The 16,821-nt window shown below is 41.1% G+C and overlaps 1 protein-coding gene across 2 annotated transcripts in view; it reads left to right on the forward strand.

Moving 5' to 3' along the window:
* Positions 1-16,821, forward strand: part of MID1 (midline 1) — a 277,016-nt gene that overhangs the window by 130,082 nt on the left and 130,113 nt on the right. The window contains exon 1 of one of the 2 annotated variants that reach the window (XM_081001340.1): positions 3,518-3,721. The exons of the other annotated variant lie outside the window; for it this stretch is intronic. The gene's annotated coding sequence lies outside the window, so the exon portion shown is untranslated. Of the gene's footprint in view, positions 1-3,517; positions 3,722-16,821 lie in introns of those variants that run through there. 2 annotated transcript variants of the gene reach the window in all.

The following is a 16,821-nucleotide window of genomic DNA, read 5'->3' on the forward strand; positions in this document are numbered from 1 at the left end:
CCCAGGGATATTTGCATACAAAGTGCATGGCAGTGCATAGTTTTTTCTAGCAGTAAAGTGTACTCCGTTTGCCCCTGAATCTTTTTGGCTCTTTGTGTCACTTATTCCCACTGGGCCAAAAACTGCAACACTCCCTCTGACCATTTGCAGTGGTGGCACTGCAGATATCAGGCTAGCAGTTATTTCTATGTGCTGCATAGGGGTGTTAGGGGAGGAGTGATAGGAAGGACATGTCGTGTTCCTTCTGGGGTAGTTTGTCCACCTTTGGTCCCCACCCTGCTGGCTAAACCAGGTGAGGGTAGCTGATGGGTCTCAAACCCTCAATGAGTTAGGACTTCCCCTGCATGCGAAGGCAAGTTCTGGCAGATTGAGTGGATGAGACCAACAGTGGCTTCAGTGGTCCATAAGGCAGTTTCTGCATGTGTTGTAGAGGGAAATGAGGGGCAGACAGGGCTTGTCAATCTGGAAAGGTAGCCCATCTACGAGAAAGAAAACTCTGATCCTAAACTTCTGCTGCCTTGTGGGGTATCTTTGGGAAAAGGCTAAGGAGTGAACGCTACATAAATTTGGAGTTGGCGACCCTAAGATGGTTGGGTGGTGCCTTGTACGCCACCTTCCAGCAACTCCGGCAGCCAAGCTGGTGCCAAACAAGTTCTTTCTGTTTGAAAGGCCCCATGTCTTGCAGGGTGTACCCCAGTGCCAGAGCTCCAAGGTAAGTAGTTACCTATTACCAATATGCCACAGTGCCTGCAGAAGTGTCATCTTGACTGCTTATAAGACAAGTAGTTTGCAGCACAGAGGGCAACCTAATCACAAATTCTACCTGAGAATTGTGTTCTCGCCAGTAGCATGGTTGGGGCTTTCATTCTGCTAGGTGGAAAGAGTGAAAATATAAAAGGTGAGTAAGGCAATCTTATAGATGTCCATTTTTTGAGTGGCATGGTTGTGTTCCCTACTGAACAGCATGCAAATGTGTTGTGGTGCATGGGATGTTTACTGGGCAGAAAGGGAAAACTTAATGTGTCCTATCCTGAGAACCTTTCAGCTATCTTAGAGCTAGTTGTTATTTTCATATATGAATCACTTCCCATTGAGGCATCCCAGTTGCAAATATAAACACTATTTGAAAAACAATTGCAAACATAAGAACAGTTTAAACTAACAACAGCACATAATTCAAAGCAATTCAAATCCTAGCCTGGTAGCAATTTGGATAATTTTTTTAGAAGGCTTGCTGAAACCATATCAGTGAAACCATACCAGAATCCAAAGAGCCACAAGTTCAATCAAGTTTTAGGTTTTCCCCTTATGCACTCACGCTACTTGGGAAACTGCTTAGGAAACAGGACTTTCAGAAGCCTTTGCAATATGTATTTATTTCACATTATAGACCTCTTGATCATAATAAAACCTAACATTCTAATATGATATAGGAGTCAGTTGTTCAAAAGAGGGGAAAGCCAAATATTTCACTAGACTAATTCTATTTCCTTGTGTGAGATGAAGCAGTTCTTTGCATCTCAGCTGATGGGTCATAATGGGATCACAACTGACATGCAACGTTGCAGAACAGATTCCCCCCGTTTGACTTACATGGAATAGTGCTGTATAGTGTGGGTTATTTTTTAGGGGGCTGTCAAGTATGCCACCCTACCTGAGTTCACACCCCTTTCTCCTCATCATGGTTGACGCCTATTTTCTTCTCTTTCCCTCTTGGTCCAATCTGCACTTCTTCTCAAAGGGACATGACAAGACATGTGGAGATCATTGTGCTATTCCCTTTTTTGTTGTCCCCTCTCTTACTCTTTACTTTCTCAGAGCAGAGCAGCCACATCAATGGGGAGGAGGAGGGAGAGGGAGGAGAGCATTGTCCTCAACAAATACCTCTTGTAAGCTATGTTAGTAAAAGTCCATCTATGTGCCACCATAGATCTACCTATGACTGGGGTATGATCCTACGGAGTATTTAATGGCACAAGCTCACTTTCTTTAATAAGAGCATATTGGTGTTAGTGGTTACTGTCTGCTTTCCATTATGAAATATATTCCATGCTTGTTTTAGTACACAGTTGATGCTTGAAGCATTATAGTACAGGAGACCTATAGCTCGTTTGAGATTATTAAACAGCCTTGTAATGAACTTATTCATTTGTATGTGAGCATTTCCATGTTTACAGCTTTTTGTAAAATTAATGTCGAAACTTTTACAAACTGTGTTATAAGGACAAATTCAGAAAAAGCCACATGCTTCTTCCTGGTACCCATAAAACAAAATGTGCCTTGCAGAAGCTTCTTGTTTTTCTCAGCTGAACTAAGCTTTGTTTGGAGGTTGATGACATCACCTCATCTCCTAGTAACATCTCTTTAGCTATCGCCTCCCACACTGGTTTGAGAGAGAGAGAGAGAAAGGAAGGAAGAAAGGAAGGAAGAGTGCATTCCTATCACTCTGGCCCTCTAGCTTTTCAGCGTCCATCTGCTTGCTTCATTTTCATGCTTAAAACAGCTTTATGGATCGTTTTGTTTTCGTTTTGGCTTGGGATGAACAATAATGTTGGCACATAGTTATGAAGTCACAACCTATATTATGAAGGGAGGGAACCTCATCCATCAAAAAACACGTTTTGGTACAGGGTCACAGGCGAACAAAGTGGCTTGTGTCAGGTTGAAACAGCACTCGTAAATGTTAGTGTGTTTGAAGCTGGTGGTTTGAAGTCTATTTATTTTGCTTGAAAAGCTCAAATGGCCTGCTGCTGAGTGCAGGACCAAGAAGGGGGGGGAGGGGTCTTCATAAATTATTACTTGAAGGCTAACCACCGTCCTTTATGAGGTGGAATGGTGCCATCTGCTTTTTCAGATCTTTGATTTATCTTTCTTCCCATTATGGAAAGGAAATGCTCCTGTGTAAATAAACTTGTGTACATTCTTGGATATATTTATCTTTTCCACGTCAGCTCATTTGGCCTTTACAGTTTACCAAAATCTGAAGATATTGTGTCCACTGAAGTTTGAAATAAAATGCTTCACTTTACCTCAAACCCTTACTGGGGGAAAAATATACGTCTTGCAAATATATTACTTTTGAAGTACAAACGTATACTTTTACAAAACTTTCAGCCCCTGTTGTGGAGATGGAAAGGGAGGCACAGACAGAATTGCAGCCAGCTCGTTTAGGCTCATTATCAACTTTAGAAAGCCGCTAATCGGGAATTAATGTCTAATTTTGTGTGTGTGTGTGGAATAATGAAGCCCATTAGCAGAAGTTCAAGAAGTTTCACGGGGCGTGTCTTTGAAACAGTAGCTGAGAGGTTGATGAATTGGGTTTCTATGCCTTGTCATGAAGCATTATTGGTATGGAATGTGGATCTGGGTGCCCAAATGTGTGTAGGCGACTTTGTTTGCATCCCCGCTCTGAGGATTAACATACTGCGATGCTTGAATGCCAGCAGAATCTCTCCCTTCCCCCTTTCACTCTCAACACTCTCTTTCCCCCCCAACCCCACCTCATTCTGCTGAAGTCGTTTGGTTTGTGCTGCTTTTTCCTGTGAGAGGATTAGGGAATAGGAGAATGGCTTTGTGAGGAGAGAGAGAGAGAGGAGAGCTGAGAAGAAACTAAACTAGAAGACTAGCCTTTCAGAGTTCTTTCCATTGAGGCGAATTGCATGTGATACAGCAGCTGGGGGCTGTTGGTTTTCTTTTCAGCTCCCTACTGTAAGAGAAGCTGGTAAGATTATTTTTCCCCTTGTTCTCCTGTTCTGTGATGCTCTTGTAATTGCCTTATTGAAGGGACTCCTTCAGGAGGAAGGGAAGTTGGTTAATGATACTGAGGACATGCTGCATTGTCTTTCCTCCCCCCCCCACCCCCAGTAAAGCTACCTAATATTTGAAGAGGGACTATTTACAGTACAGAGGGGGCAGTTTTTGGTAGGAAAAGTTGTTTTTCTCCTTTTTGCTAAAGGACTCTTAGTATAAAACTGGGGGGGGCGGGGAGCAGGGGGGGAGGGAGAATATTTATCAAGTCGTACCAAACTGTTCGGATATATTTAAAGTTTTCAGAAGTATTTTGGGTGAGGGGGAGCCATTTCACCCGTTTGCAGCATTCTTGATGTTATCAGCTTTGTCACTTTCCTGGACTAATTCCAGATCTCCTGGGGTGTGTGTGAGAAACATATATTAGAACCCTATTTTTCACAGGCTCCACAAAGACAACAGGGACTGCTTGTCTTAGCAACAAAAGCTAAGCAAGCAACTCCTTCTGGAAGGTGAAAAGGAAGGAATACCTTCTGAAGAGGTAGGGAGAAGCAAAGTGAAATTAATCTAAGAACAAGGAATGAACGCAGTGATGTTTGGCTACATTTGAATGAAGCAGCACGGCTCAGTATATACCTCAAATGCTATTTGAGTTAACTATGATTTTTCTAGGTTTTTTTATGGAATATATGCCACAGTGGCAATTTGTATTTTGTTTGAGTCTCTTGCTTAATTTCATATATGTGTGGGAACTGTTAAGTTTTAAATTCCTTGACAAAGCAGGGATATATAAACTTGGCTTGAGGGCAATTTCAAGGAAAAGTTGAAAAAGTCTTGTGCCTGTCATGGATAGCATAGACGTAATTACAAACAAAAGCTTTCTTTTTGGTCAAGTAAGAAATCACAAATCAAGAAAGTAAGGAATGATTGGCAATAATTAAAGTTATGATTGACATGTTTTTTCTAGCACCCTTCCTTCCTTCCTTCCTTCCTTCCTTCCTTCCTTCCTTCCTTCCTGGTGATTAAATTCTTACTCTTTTATTCAGCATTCCTATCTGAAGTAACACTTTATATTTATTACTGTGGAAAAAGACATGCTCTTTCTCTTCTTCTGCATCCCACCTTCCCAAAACACTTCAAAGAAGCGACTGTGTTATATTATTTACATTATTATCTTCAGCTTTTCCTGACTTAGATCTCATTCAAACCATCAACTGTTAGGGCAAAAGTCTGCAGGCCATAGTCATGCATAAGTGGTATAGGAAGCAGGTCATTACTATGGGTGGATTGTAGCTTGGAAAGAGGGTGCTAATTTTAGGAAATGGGGTTGTCATGGAGCCCTAAAGAGTGGTGGCGGGTGGGGTGGAGTGTATCTGCATGAACATTAGTGTTGCTGAGTCATGTGATTTCATTATCTCAAAGACAAGACCCACTGTAAACGATTTTTACATTTAGCCCTTCCTCCACCTCCTCCCTCCATTCTTTCCTCTCACACAGACACTGGTTGCTAGGGTAATAGGGTTTTTAAAAAATTCTGTCACATAATACCACAGTGGTGTTAGTGGCTACTTATTGAGTTGCTTCATGCAATGCCTGAGTAGTCTCAACAGGGGGATCATTGTGCTTAATGTTCATTTAGATGTGTCACTAGTTCAAATTAGTTTTCTGAAATATAGATATCACTAGTATACATCCAGTTTTGCCAACTCTTTAACCAGCAGCTTCTTTTTTTAGAAACACACCCACCAAATGGCCATTTCAGGTTTTACATAGATTACTGCGTACTTTAACTCTGTGTATTCTGTGTTTCAATTCCACACTTTTCAAAGTAAGAATTTATTCATTAACATGTATATGCAGAATGACACCTACACAACTACACACCTGTTGAGAGCAGCTATGGAAATTGGCTGCTTTTTCCATTTTACTTAGTTCATAAATGCCAGGCTGCGCATCCTATTTTACTAAAGTGCTCTGCTGTGCCCCAATTGGTTGTCAGCTGATGGTATTAATTTATTTTCATTGAGGCATAAAACTCTCAAATCTGATTTGTGAAGGAAAATGGCAGATCTCTGAATCCAAATTAGCAACAATCTCTACTGTGGTGTTGGTTTATCCTAACAATTTAAGGAAAATAAAAAGCACATGCTTTGCAATCAATGGAGAATTTGTGATCACCCTTGGAGGGAGTTAGGATTTAACAGTCTATAAGAAGATTTGAATACAGCAGTGTTTGCTCTGTAGTCCCCTTCAGATAAATAACTAGGGAACACTATACACAACCTATATGCATATGGCAACATCCTTGCACAACAAAACTTCTGGTTTCTCTTCTCTGTCCTCCAGCCTTCCATGCCCCTCCCCCCATATCTGCTCTGTGGGGGGGTCTCTAGATTTTATGGGAATGGAGGAGAGGTGGAGATGCCACACAGCACAAACAGACACCTGCTCATGTGATACTGGATCTCACCCTTATGTTCTCCATTTTTTGCTCTGTGGAGTTCTTCAGCTGAATGCATCAAAGTTGATGGTTGAACCCTAGAGCAGCTGGGGGTGGTGCTAGGGGCTATAAGGAAGATGAGAGAAAGGGAAGAGCCTTTGATGTTGTCCAATAATAATTAGCCAATTGGAGTATCACTGTCAGGAACCAGTCAGGGGCAGGTTAGCAGTAAAATTTAGTGAGGTTAACTCTTTATTAAGAGGAACCAAAACAGTGCAGACCTAGTGATCCAACCAACTCTACTCAGTAGGTCTTGCCCCAATGAGACAGTTGCAAGGACTGAAGGTCCCCACCTTCCCACCTCTCCTGGTTCCTTCTCCAGCTGCCTAAGGCTCCTTCGCCTGGCCTCTTTGTTCCGCCCTCTTCATTTCTCTGCATGTTCTGGGAGACCAGGGGGAGAGGAGCTTGTCACAAGAGGAGGGAGAGCTTCCCTGGCTTCTTCAGCAACCTGCCTCTACTCTGCCTCTTGACCACCCTCTGCTGCTGCTTCTGATTTTGGACTGTTGTCTGCCACAGTCTCTTCCTGCTCACTTAACCCTGTTACCTCTTCCATTTCTGACACCTCCCTCTTCCAGTCTGCTCCTTCTCCCTTTGACCACTCATCATCATCATCCCACCACCAATCCCCCTGCTTCTGAGCCTTCTTCCTTTGGGGGTTCTCCAGCTGGTGCCTCCCATCATTCCTCTGCATTCAGCCAGTCCATGGCAATCTCATAATGTCAATACTCGTAGAAGATTGGTTGAGGATACCCGAAACTGGGAACTTTGCAGATCAGACTTTCAGATAACTGGAAGTTTTGCCAGAAGTTCTCTTTAATTCTGCACTTTTCAAATGCTGCTGCTTTTTATTATGTTTTAAAAATACTGCATATGATTATAACCAGAAAAATATGATCTATTCAACATTTTTATTCAAAATGAAAGTTGAATGAAGTTGGGTTTACCTTTTCAGATGAATGGTGGGAAGTGAATGAGTAAGTAGTTTGCTTACAAATGTTTTGTCTTCTGAGTGATGTAAAATGGGAAAACTTGAACAGCAATGCATCTCATCAGACATAACCCAGTAGTGTAGGTGGGAAACACTAAGATTGAGTTCAGTTTAAAATCGGATGAGTTCAACTCATATAGGCATATAAACACTATTTTTGTGTATGCAGCCTGAATCGCAACTCTGACAGATCTTAAACAAGCACTAACAAGAATCACAAAAATATATTTATTATAGGGATTAATATAAAGTATGTACAAAATCAGGTGAATATAAAGATAGGAGGGTAGCATTAGAATCACCTTTGCCAAATTAACCCCCTATTTAAACAGAGCTGGTCATTCGGTCTTGCAAACACTAGGTCTTGTGAAACCCCGTGCACAGGGCACTACAACAACTTGACAGTCAGCTGATCATCAGAGCTTCATGGGCAAAAACTGGTGATCTGACATCATTGTGAAGTCAAGTGATTGGCGGGTAGGCAGCTTCATCCACCTTTCAGACTTGGTCCACTGGGGGAGGGATAGGTATGCCCACACATGTACACAAATATGTGAGCATCTTGGATTGTTCTATGTTTTGCTACCATGTGAAGTTGAAGAATAGTCCTAAAAGCATGTTTAAAAAGTTAACTATAGACATTGCCCTATCATTAAGCAGAGTGAGGCAGCTGCCTCAGGCGACCAATGCCTGGGAGTGGCCGCAAGGGCCTGGAGTACAAAGCTATGGGTGCCTTGTCCCCTGTCCTGCGTCTCCTGAGCCCCCTGGGAATGGGGGACATAATGACCTGGCTTCAGCTGTGGTGGAGCCCATACTGAAGTAATCATCTCCTTATGTAGAATGTAGGGTGCCATCTTACCCTACACCCCAGGCAGCCAAATGTCATCAGCTGACCCCAACTACAAGGGTAGTTTTTAAAGGGGCTCACTCACCACTGTCCTTAAATTAGACTGCTTAGGTTTTTAGTCAACTGCTACTTTCTTGCACAGCTGGGAAGAGTGATTTCCTTTCATCTCTAATTGACTGTGAAAGAGGAAGCTTTTTCTTTTTGTTGTATTCCCTCTCTTTGCTTCCTCATCTCTTTGATCTAATGCATATCTCTTTGTGAAATGCACAAGACTTTAAACAATTGAGGTGTCCTCCTGCCCTCTACTACCTTACTGGTCCTTATGGCTACTGCTTGTAGACATAGCCTTTCTATTTCTGCTTCTGTGACCCAAGAGGATAGAAGCACCCAAGAACTAATTTATACTAGATTATGGACCAACACTATAAATTCCCAGTTCGGGCCTCAAGTGAAACAAGTTACAAACCATGCAACTGAATTTAAATAAAGCAAATATGGATTACATCAGTTACTAAGCAATTGTTTATAGTTTATAGGAAGATTGTTTATAGTTCAGTTTGCTTGCTTTTTGCTCCATTGTGATGAGTAATCAGGGTGCCTTTGGTTGAAAGTGAATTTAAGGATGCAGAGTAGTACCTTATGGAATCGTTTCACAAGTTGTGTTATCTCAGAAGCCACTTTTCACTTTTGTGACCTGCTGCGATCCCTGCACTAGGCAAGCCCATTCATGCTCTCAGTCCTGCAGAGAGAAGTGCCAGAGACTAGCAGTGATTATTCTCTGCAACCTTTCCCCAGGTATACAAGTCAATGGCACTTTGGGAGAGATAAAATATGCTTTTCTTCCAGTCTGATTAAAGCAGAGAAAGATATGTCTTTGCATACAGGATATTTTCTGCTTCTCTCAATTATTTTGAGGCTCCGAAGCACTGGCAGTAGAATTCATTCGGAGTTGCATGTTAAAAGTATATTCAACTCTTACTACTATTTTATAGCAGATGCAGTTGAATTTTGACATTTTTCTCACGCTGCTTGTTAAAGGCTGATTCCTTTTAGAATGCTAGGAAGGCAGTTGGTATTGGCAGCTAAACACAAGAAACACCCTGTAATGCCTACAAAAACACAGCCTCTGAGACAGCCAATGGCAAGCCTCCATTTCTATCATTCTTGTCTAGGCATTCTCAGAAATCTGCTCAGTATTGCTGTGACCTCAGTAAGTGGAACAATTTGTGATTTACAATGGATTAAGTGAGATCAGAGTTAATGCCTGTTGTGTTCTCTGATTTCATATCCCATTTAGAAGGCAATTTATCTGCTCCTGTATTGGAGATGGGAGACTGAACACACATCAAATAGCTACTACTAAGTAGCTTTCGTGACCTACATGCCCAGTGTATAGGGTTGGGTTTTTCAGGCAGCATTAGTTAGTGAAACCTTTTCCAGAAAAATGGTTGGAAATGTACTATTGATTCACACCAGTCTCAGCAGACCAAAGCTAGTAGTGGATACATTTTGAAAATCTGAATGTTCACATTGCCCCAGATAGAAACAAGAGGGTATAAATTGTCTTTGGTAAATTGTAAACATGTTTCTAATAAATTGTGCATTGTGGGTTGGTAGAAAGGTTTTCCATTAGAAATAGACCACAGGGAACCTGCTTTAGGCCAGTTCAGTTTGCAATATATTCAGTAAAGTTTGCAACATGCCTTTTTTTCTTGAGTACTGTTTCTTTATTTCAGGGAATCATATGCACGTCAAACCTACTAATTCCTTTACTTCAAAACAGTGCAGTCTCTGTTGCGTTCTAGCAATCAATGGATATCGACAATATCCCCTATTTTATTTTATTTTTCAAATCTTGCTTTGATTAATCCTAGTGACATTTGTAAGATTAAGAATAATCTTCAAGCTGAAGATAATTTGCTTATAGTCAAGAATCAGTGAGTAAGACCAAGTGCATCTTCCATTCATAAGACTTTCCTACAGATATATATTATTAAGAGATGATTGGGGAAAATAATTGTATTACAGGTATAAAATAGTTATAGGAATCTACCTCCTGCTACGTGTTATGAAGTATTTAGTAATCTTTATTACACCAATGAACTTGGGACCAATGTGCATTGCCAATTTTGATATTGTACATTTGGTATAATATTTGTTATTTGTTGTGATTATGATGTTTGAAAATCATGCAGGATTTTGTACTACTTCCTTTACCTTTTGTGCTTCATTTATACATTCATCCACATTGCTATGTATTTTTGCGACAAAACATGACATCACACTACAGAGACTAAATGCTACATTGCTGTTTCATCACTAAATTTGTAAAGTCCCAACAAGATCCGTAGAACTAAAATACAGAAAGTTTATACTGAAGATGCTGTCATTGGGATAATGCTGACAAATATATTAAGCTGAGATAAGGCAATTGTAGCTTCTGGTCCTCAGCTATGTGCTGTTTGCCTTACTTAGTGTCTTGAGTCCACTGAATCATGGCTATGAACCAAACTGCTTATAAATGTGTGTCTGCACGTGCAAATTTATGTCTCTTTTCCACAACATGCTTCTCTCCACCCTCAAGCCCAGGGGTCAGCAGACCTTTTCAGCAGGGGGCCAGTTCACTATCCCTCAGACCTTGTGGGGGGCCAGACTGTATTTGGGGGGGGGGGGAATGAACGAATCTATATACCCCACAAATAACCCAGAGATGCATTTTAAATAAAAGGGCACATTCTACTCATGTAAAAACATGCTGATTCCTGGATCGTCCACGGGCCGGATTTAGAAGGCGATTGGGCCGGATTCGGCCCCCAGGCCTTAGTTTGCCTACCCATGCTCAAGCCTATCTCATGATTTTTTAAAAAAGCAAAAACATCTATTTTCACATGGACACTTCTTATTCTAAATGCAGCCATTGTTTGTTATGTCTAGCCAGTAATTAGACCTCAGATGGTGAGGCAATTTCAGAACATGGTTTACCAATTTACATGCTAATCCAGCAGACTGTGGTGGAGCCATGATTAGTGCAGACTCCATCAACATCTTAATTAGCCCTGGTCCCAGCATGGAGCAGTGGTGGCTATCTTTGTAGGTCTGAGAATGTTTGCTTTTTTAAGGACAAATGCATGTTCCCCAAAGCCTGCCCCCCCCCCCCCGCGCTAATTGCTGTTTAAAGGAAGAAACCCAGTTCCTGAGAGAGGCTGGAAATGCCTAAAACAACGAACCAGCAGCCTATTCAGGGGAGGTTCCCATTCTGCAGCTTATATTAGAGAGTGGCCAAAGTAAAAAAAATCAAATACTAGTAAGGCAACTGAACTGATTTTAGATCGTCTTAAAGTATGGCATATGTTGAGGGGAAAGTGTAACAACTTTTTGACACAATATGGACGGCTGACAAAAAGAAGGGGGATTGCTAATTGTATATAGATATTTAGATGCACACACATACATACATATATACACACTGTATGTATATAACTGTAACTGTTATATCAGTTAATTTGGATACCTTAGACTAGACCAATGACAACAGGGTTTTTTTTAAATAGAGGTAACTGGTTTAAATACTCATTTTTAATGTCTAGTCCAGGAGGGCTGCAGAATTACTCATGAGTACTTGTGAATTATAACTAACCATATAGCAAAACTTAAGCAGGAAATAAAAATTATTGTTTGCATATGTGGGGTAAATAACTTAAACATTTAACTCTGTAAAAGCTTCAGACATGCTGAAGAACATAGCAGATCAGGTACACTAAACAAGGACAAGTATAATAGCCTAGGTAGGTATCATGTTGTTGTACAAGGAATCCTATAATGTGTTTCCCACCTGCATGTGCTCTGTGCTAAGCCACAAATACTTGGTGGTTTTGAATGATTTAAAATATTTTCCTTTAGCATCTAGTAGACCATATAAATTTACATCTGCAATGGAAGTGTTAATCTGGTGCCTAGACTACATACATAAGAGTTTCCTTGCCAAATCTAAAAAAGAAAAGAAAAGAGTTCATCTAGTCCAACAGTTGTCAGCCACAAGTCCCTGGGAAGCTCAAAAGCAAGGCATGATGGAGACAACTACCGTATGTTTTATAGTGTGGTCTAAACCACTGAGCCTCTTGGACTTGCCAATCAGAAGGTTGGCTATTCAGATCCCCGCAACAGGGTGTACTCCTGTTGCTCTGTCCCAGCTCCTGCCAACCTAGCAGTTCAAAAGCACATTGGTGCAAGTAGATAAATCGGTACCACTGCAGCGGGAAGGTAAATGGCGTTTCCGTGCACTCTGGTTTCCGTCACAGTATTCTGTTGCACCAGAAGTGGTTTAGTCATGCTGGCCACATGACCCAGAAAGCTGTCTATGGACAAACGCTGGCTCCCTCAGCCTGAAAGAGAGATGAGTGCCGCAACCCCATAGTTGCCTTTGACTGCACTTAACCGTCCAGGGTCCTTTACCTTTTTTACCTTTTATAATGTATCTAGTAGGACTGGGGATCTTCCAATCTGCAGGTTTCATAAGACCCACCAGACCTCTTTATTTATCCTGTGAAGCCATTTCAGCCAAGCCACACCCTCCTGCCCTACACTTAAAGTTATATATGTTACCAGGTGTGGTCAGGTAAAAAGCAGGACTTGGACAAAAGAGACTTTGCAGGCAAAGCCCCTTGTGCAGCACTTCCAAGTGCTGACTTCTCAGCTGGTTGTTGTCACTTGGGAAGCACTGTAGACAAGGCTTCCCCAACACTAATAATCAGCAAATTGTTAGTGCTTTAGAAGTATGGCAAAAATGTGTGAAGGAATGCTTCATTTTGTTTGTTCTGAACCCACTGTCAACCAGTCCATTTTGGTGAATTTCTATCCATTCTCTCCACGCTACTAACACTAATATAAATGTCTATCATTAGTCTACCTTAGATGTTGTCACCATCTGACCAACTTTATTCCTTTTTTCTGTCCCTTCTCTATGACTTTCTTCTTGGGACTCGGTAATAAAAACTGACCATGGTATATGAAATGCAGGTGCACCATAGATGCAATAATTAAAGGCATTATGATATTTTGTGTTGTATTTCCAGTCCATTTTCTAGGTTGAAAATGTGTCTGTCAGCTCTTCCCAGTAAGCATCTTTAAAGTTAATCACAGTATCTGCTCAGGGTTACTGATCCATAAAATGAAGATTGCTGTAAGTCCAAACTCCAGAAATGGCAGAATCAAGGGACAAATTTAAAAATTTTCACTTGCTGCCTCAAGCTGTTCCTCCAATAAACAAACGAAAACATGCCAGAATTCTTCAGAGTAATGCAGAATAATGATTTATCTTCCACTGTTCTGTACATTTTGCAATAGCAATTTTATAGTACCACAAATATTGACCTAGGATAGAACATTAAGACACCAAGCCTCCAAAATAAACAGGCTTCAGAATATGTTTTATACTAACATTTTTTATGGACACTCTTTGCAAAATAAATGGGAGGGGTTTTTTTGTCTGGCATGTCCTCTGCTTTAGCTAAGATATTTGTGGCTTTGGTCAGTCCCCCTGAGTATATGACCGAGAGCCAAGGACTCAGGGGAAATCTGTCGGAGCAACCACATTCTTCCTGGGTTCAGAGACTTGTGAATGTTTGTGAAAGTCTGTACCAAAAATATAACACATAATTTTTATGTATTTCCCTTCCCATTAAAAAACAAATTAGGATAAAATTGATATGACATGTCAGATAGAGAGCCTAGATTGGGACTGGAAGGAAGTAAAGGTCATTTTACACTTAATGGGGTATCACTTGGATCTCTTCCTTTTCATGTGCTAATGTCATTTGGGCACTGCAAATGCTTTTTCCACATGTGATTTTTGTTACCATGGTTAAGAACCATGAAACTGCGTGCCCCTCTAGGATATTCTCATTGCGATTGGATCTGTGTTAGGCATCTGATCCTTATGTGTACATTGCCATTCATGCTGTGCTCACCATGACATCTGTTGCCATTTGTGATGTTATTCTTCTCTTTTTTATTATTTGAAAAATGAATAACATCTTGTTTAAGTTTCATGAATTGTCAGCTAGTCCCAAAGAGTAGGGGATTCTTTTTCTCATCCCTCCCGCACATCCAAGAAGACCCTTTGCTGTAGGGATATGGTTATATTTGTTACAAAGTCCCCTCCCTGCTCTGTGCCATCTTTGACTACAAAGATCAGCTTTTATGCGCTCCCCTATTTAGTACACTTTAACCTCCTGCTCTGTGCAGCCTCTGTGCCTAATTCTCAGTGCTTCAGCAGGATGCATTCCATTATTATTATTATTATTATTATTATTATTATTATTATTATTATTTTACCTCCCTTCTTCAATGTACTCATCTATAAAGGAGCAGAGAAAGACTTGTTAATTTTATCTTCTGGTCTTTACAGCCTCTGTGCACAATTATCAGTGACTATAAAAGGTGCTGTGTATCCCACCACCAGTCTCTCCCCCTCCCCTGTGCAAGGATTTGTGCATTCAGACACCAGTACTTTTCACTCTATAGCAGTTCCAGCACAATACACTGTTCCACCTCAGATGGGGACCTCACCTCTTCGTCACTGCCTCCTGACCTCAACTACATCTCTCATCTTCTCCTACCCCTACCCATTCAGTGCTGACAAGACAGCAGAATGAACCCTCCATGCTTCATTCAAAGGGGCCCTTCCTCCGAGTGAGGCATTGTGGGTGAGGCTGCCCCCAGAGCATGAGGCATTGTGGGAGAGTTCATCAGGCACCTGCACCACTGCCTTCCTGCAGTGGCATCAAACTCTTTTCAGACTATTTTAGTAATTGCTAAAATTTTGGATCTTGATACAGTCATTGGATGCCATTGTGGCAAAATGATGGTGACAGCACAAGTGCTCCATGGGTGACCTTCCTCACACTGCCTTGTTCTGAGGAAAGGCCCCTCTGAGTAGGTGCAGTAGCAGTTGACTGGCCTGTCAGTTACACCTCATGCGTAGCCTTGTGGGCAGTGGGTGCAGAGTTGGGGCACATACAATTCACCTCCCCTCCTATTCTGCCACCAGAAACATTGGGTTCAGTGGGGATCATGTTAAGGCTTGCCTTGCCTCATGGAAAAATGATAAAAGTACCACAACATCAAAGCAGATTCAGGATTTATAGCAGTGGCCAATACCGCTCTCATTCCTCAACATGGAATATAAACATTCCTCAACATATAGAAAGAAACAGTCTCGTGGGACGCTGAGTAATGCTCACAGACAGGTAGAAACTGAGCATAATTTGATAGGAACAATGACACAACTTACAGAAAAACTAGACTAGGAATCCTGCCAGAAGGATCCTTGTAGGATATATACACATGTTCACTAACATGTATGTGTGTATTGTGCATATAAAACAACACAGAACCTATCCTATGCCCACATGCATGTCAGGAAATCTCCAAAGCCCTTGTAGTTGAAAAACAGTTTAACGCAAGAGTAGTATGAAAAGAAAGAGTGGGAAAGGTTTTTTTTAACCCTCTCATTAGCAGCAATTTACCCAAACTAAATTGTCCCCAATCTTCCCCTAGAATTCCAGATAGTTTACTTCTATCATTCTGTAATCAAGTATCCTATGAGGAATTGTCCAAACTGTCTGTAGAACAATCTAGGGAGAGGCATACTGCTCTGCCTACTTTCATATTTCTGCTAAATTTTGCACTCTCCTAAGGTTTTATTTCAGTTGGGGAGAAGGGTATGTCCTCACTTACATACATCTCCATGTAATGTTTATTTTGCTACTCACATGAAATTATTTGAAACCAGTACTTTTCCTGCTAGAAAAAAAGATGGTGGTACTGCGTACCTTTGAGTACCACCAGGGGGGAAAGAGCACTGTTTGAAACCTACTTGGGAACCAAATGAAGTTGTTCAAATTCCACAGTGGGTTTCCTGAGCCAATACTACCAAAGGATCAGGGTGGCAAAAACAAAAAGAGATTATAAAAAGCTCTGAAAGGATTTCTTCAGACTGGGTGATTGGGGATTATAAAGTCAAATGTAGTTCAATGTGAGCAAGTGTAAAGCGATCTACATAGGAGCACAAAATCCTAGCTACACATATATACATATACACTGACAGTGATTGACTAAGGAAGAGATATTGGGGCCGTCTTGGAGACCTCAATGGCAATGTCAACCCAGGGGTGCAGCTATGAAAAGGCAAGCTATATGTTAGGGATCATTAGAAAGTGAAATGAGAATAAAACTACTGATATTGTAATGCCTTTATACAAATATATTGTGTGACCACACTGGAATACTATGTACAGTTTTGGTCACCACATCTCAAAAATTGTTACTGTAGAGTTGGGGGAAAAACCAACCTGAATTATCAGGGACTGAAGCGACTGCCCTAGGTGTTATGAGGCAGCATACAAATGATGAAAGCAAACAAATAAGACATAGTTTGAGGCTTTATAGTTTAAGGAACGTAAAAGGCAAATGATAGGGAGTTTTAAAATTACGCATGGAGAAAGTGGATACCTCTAACAATGTATTCTAGGATCAGGAACCTGAATGGTGAGAGGTTCAGAAGGCAGACAAAAAGACCAGCATCTGTAAAGGGATCTTGAGCCCATGTCCTGCTTGTCATCTTCCCTTAGGCACAAGATTGGACACAGGGGAACCAGAGGCTGGACTCACAAGTCTTTCTTCTGATCCAGCAGGTTCTTCTCATCATTCATCATCCAAGAATGAAGGAAATTTTGTACA

The sequence above is a fragment of the Podarcis pityusensis genome (genome assembly GCF_964106645.2).
Source record: "Podarcis pityusensis genome assembly, chromosome: 4".
In the NCBI taxonomy this organism is placed as follows: Eukaryota; Metazoa; Chordata; class Lepidosauria; order Squamata; family Lacertidae; genus Podarcis; species Podarcis pityusensis.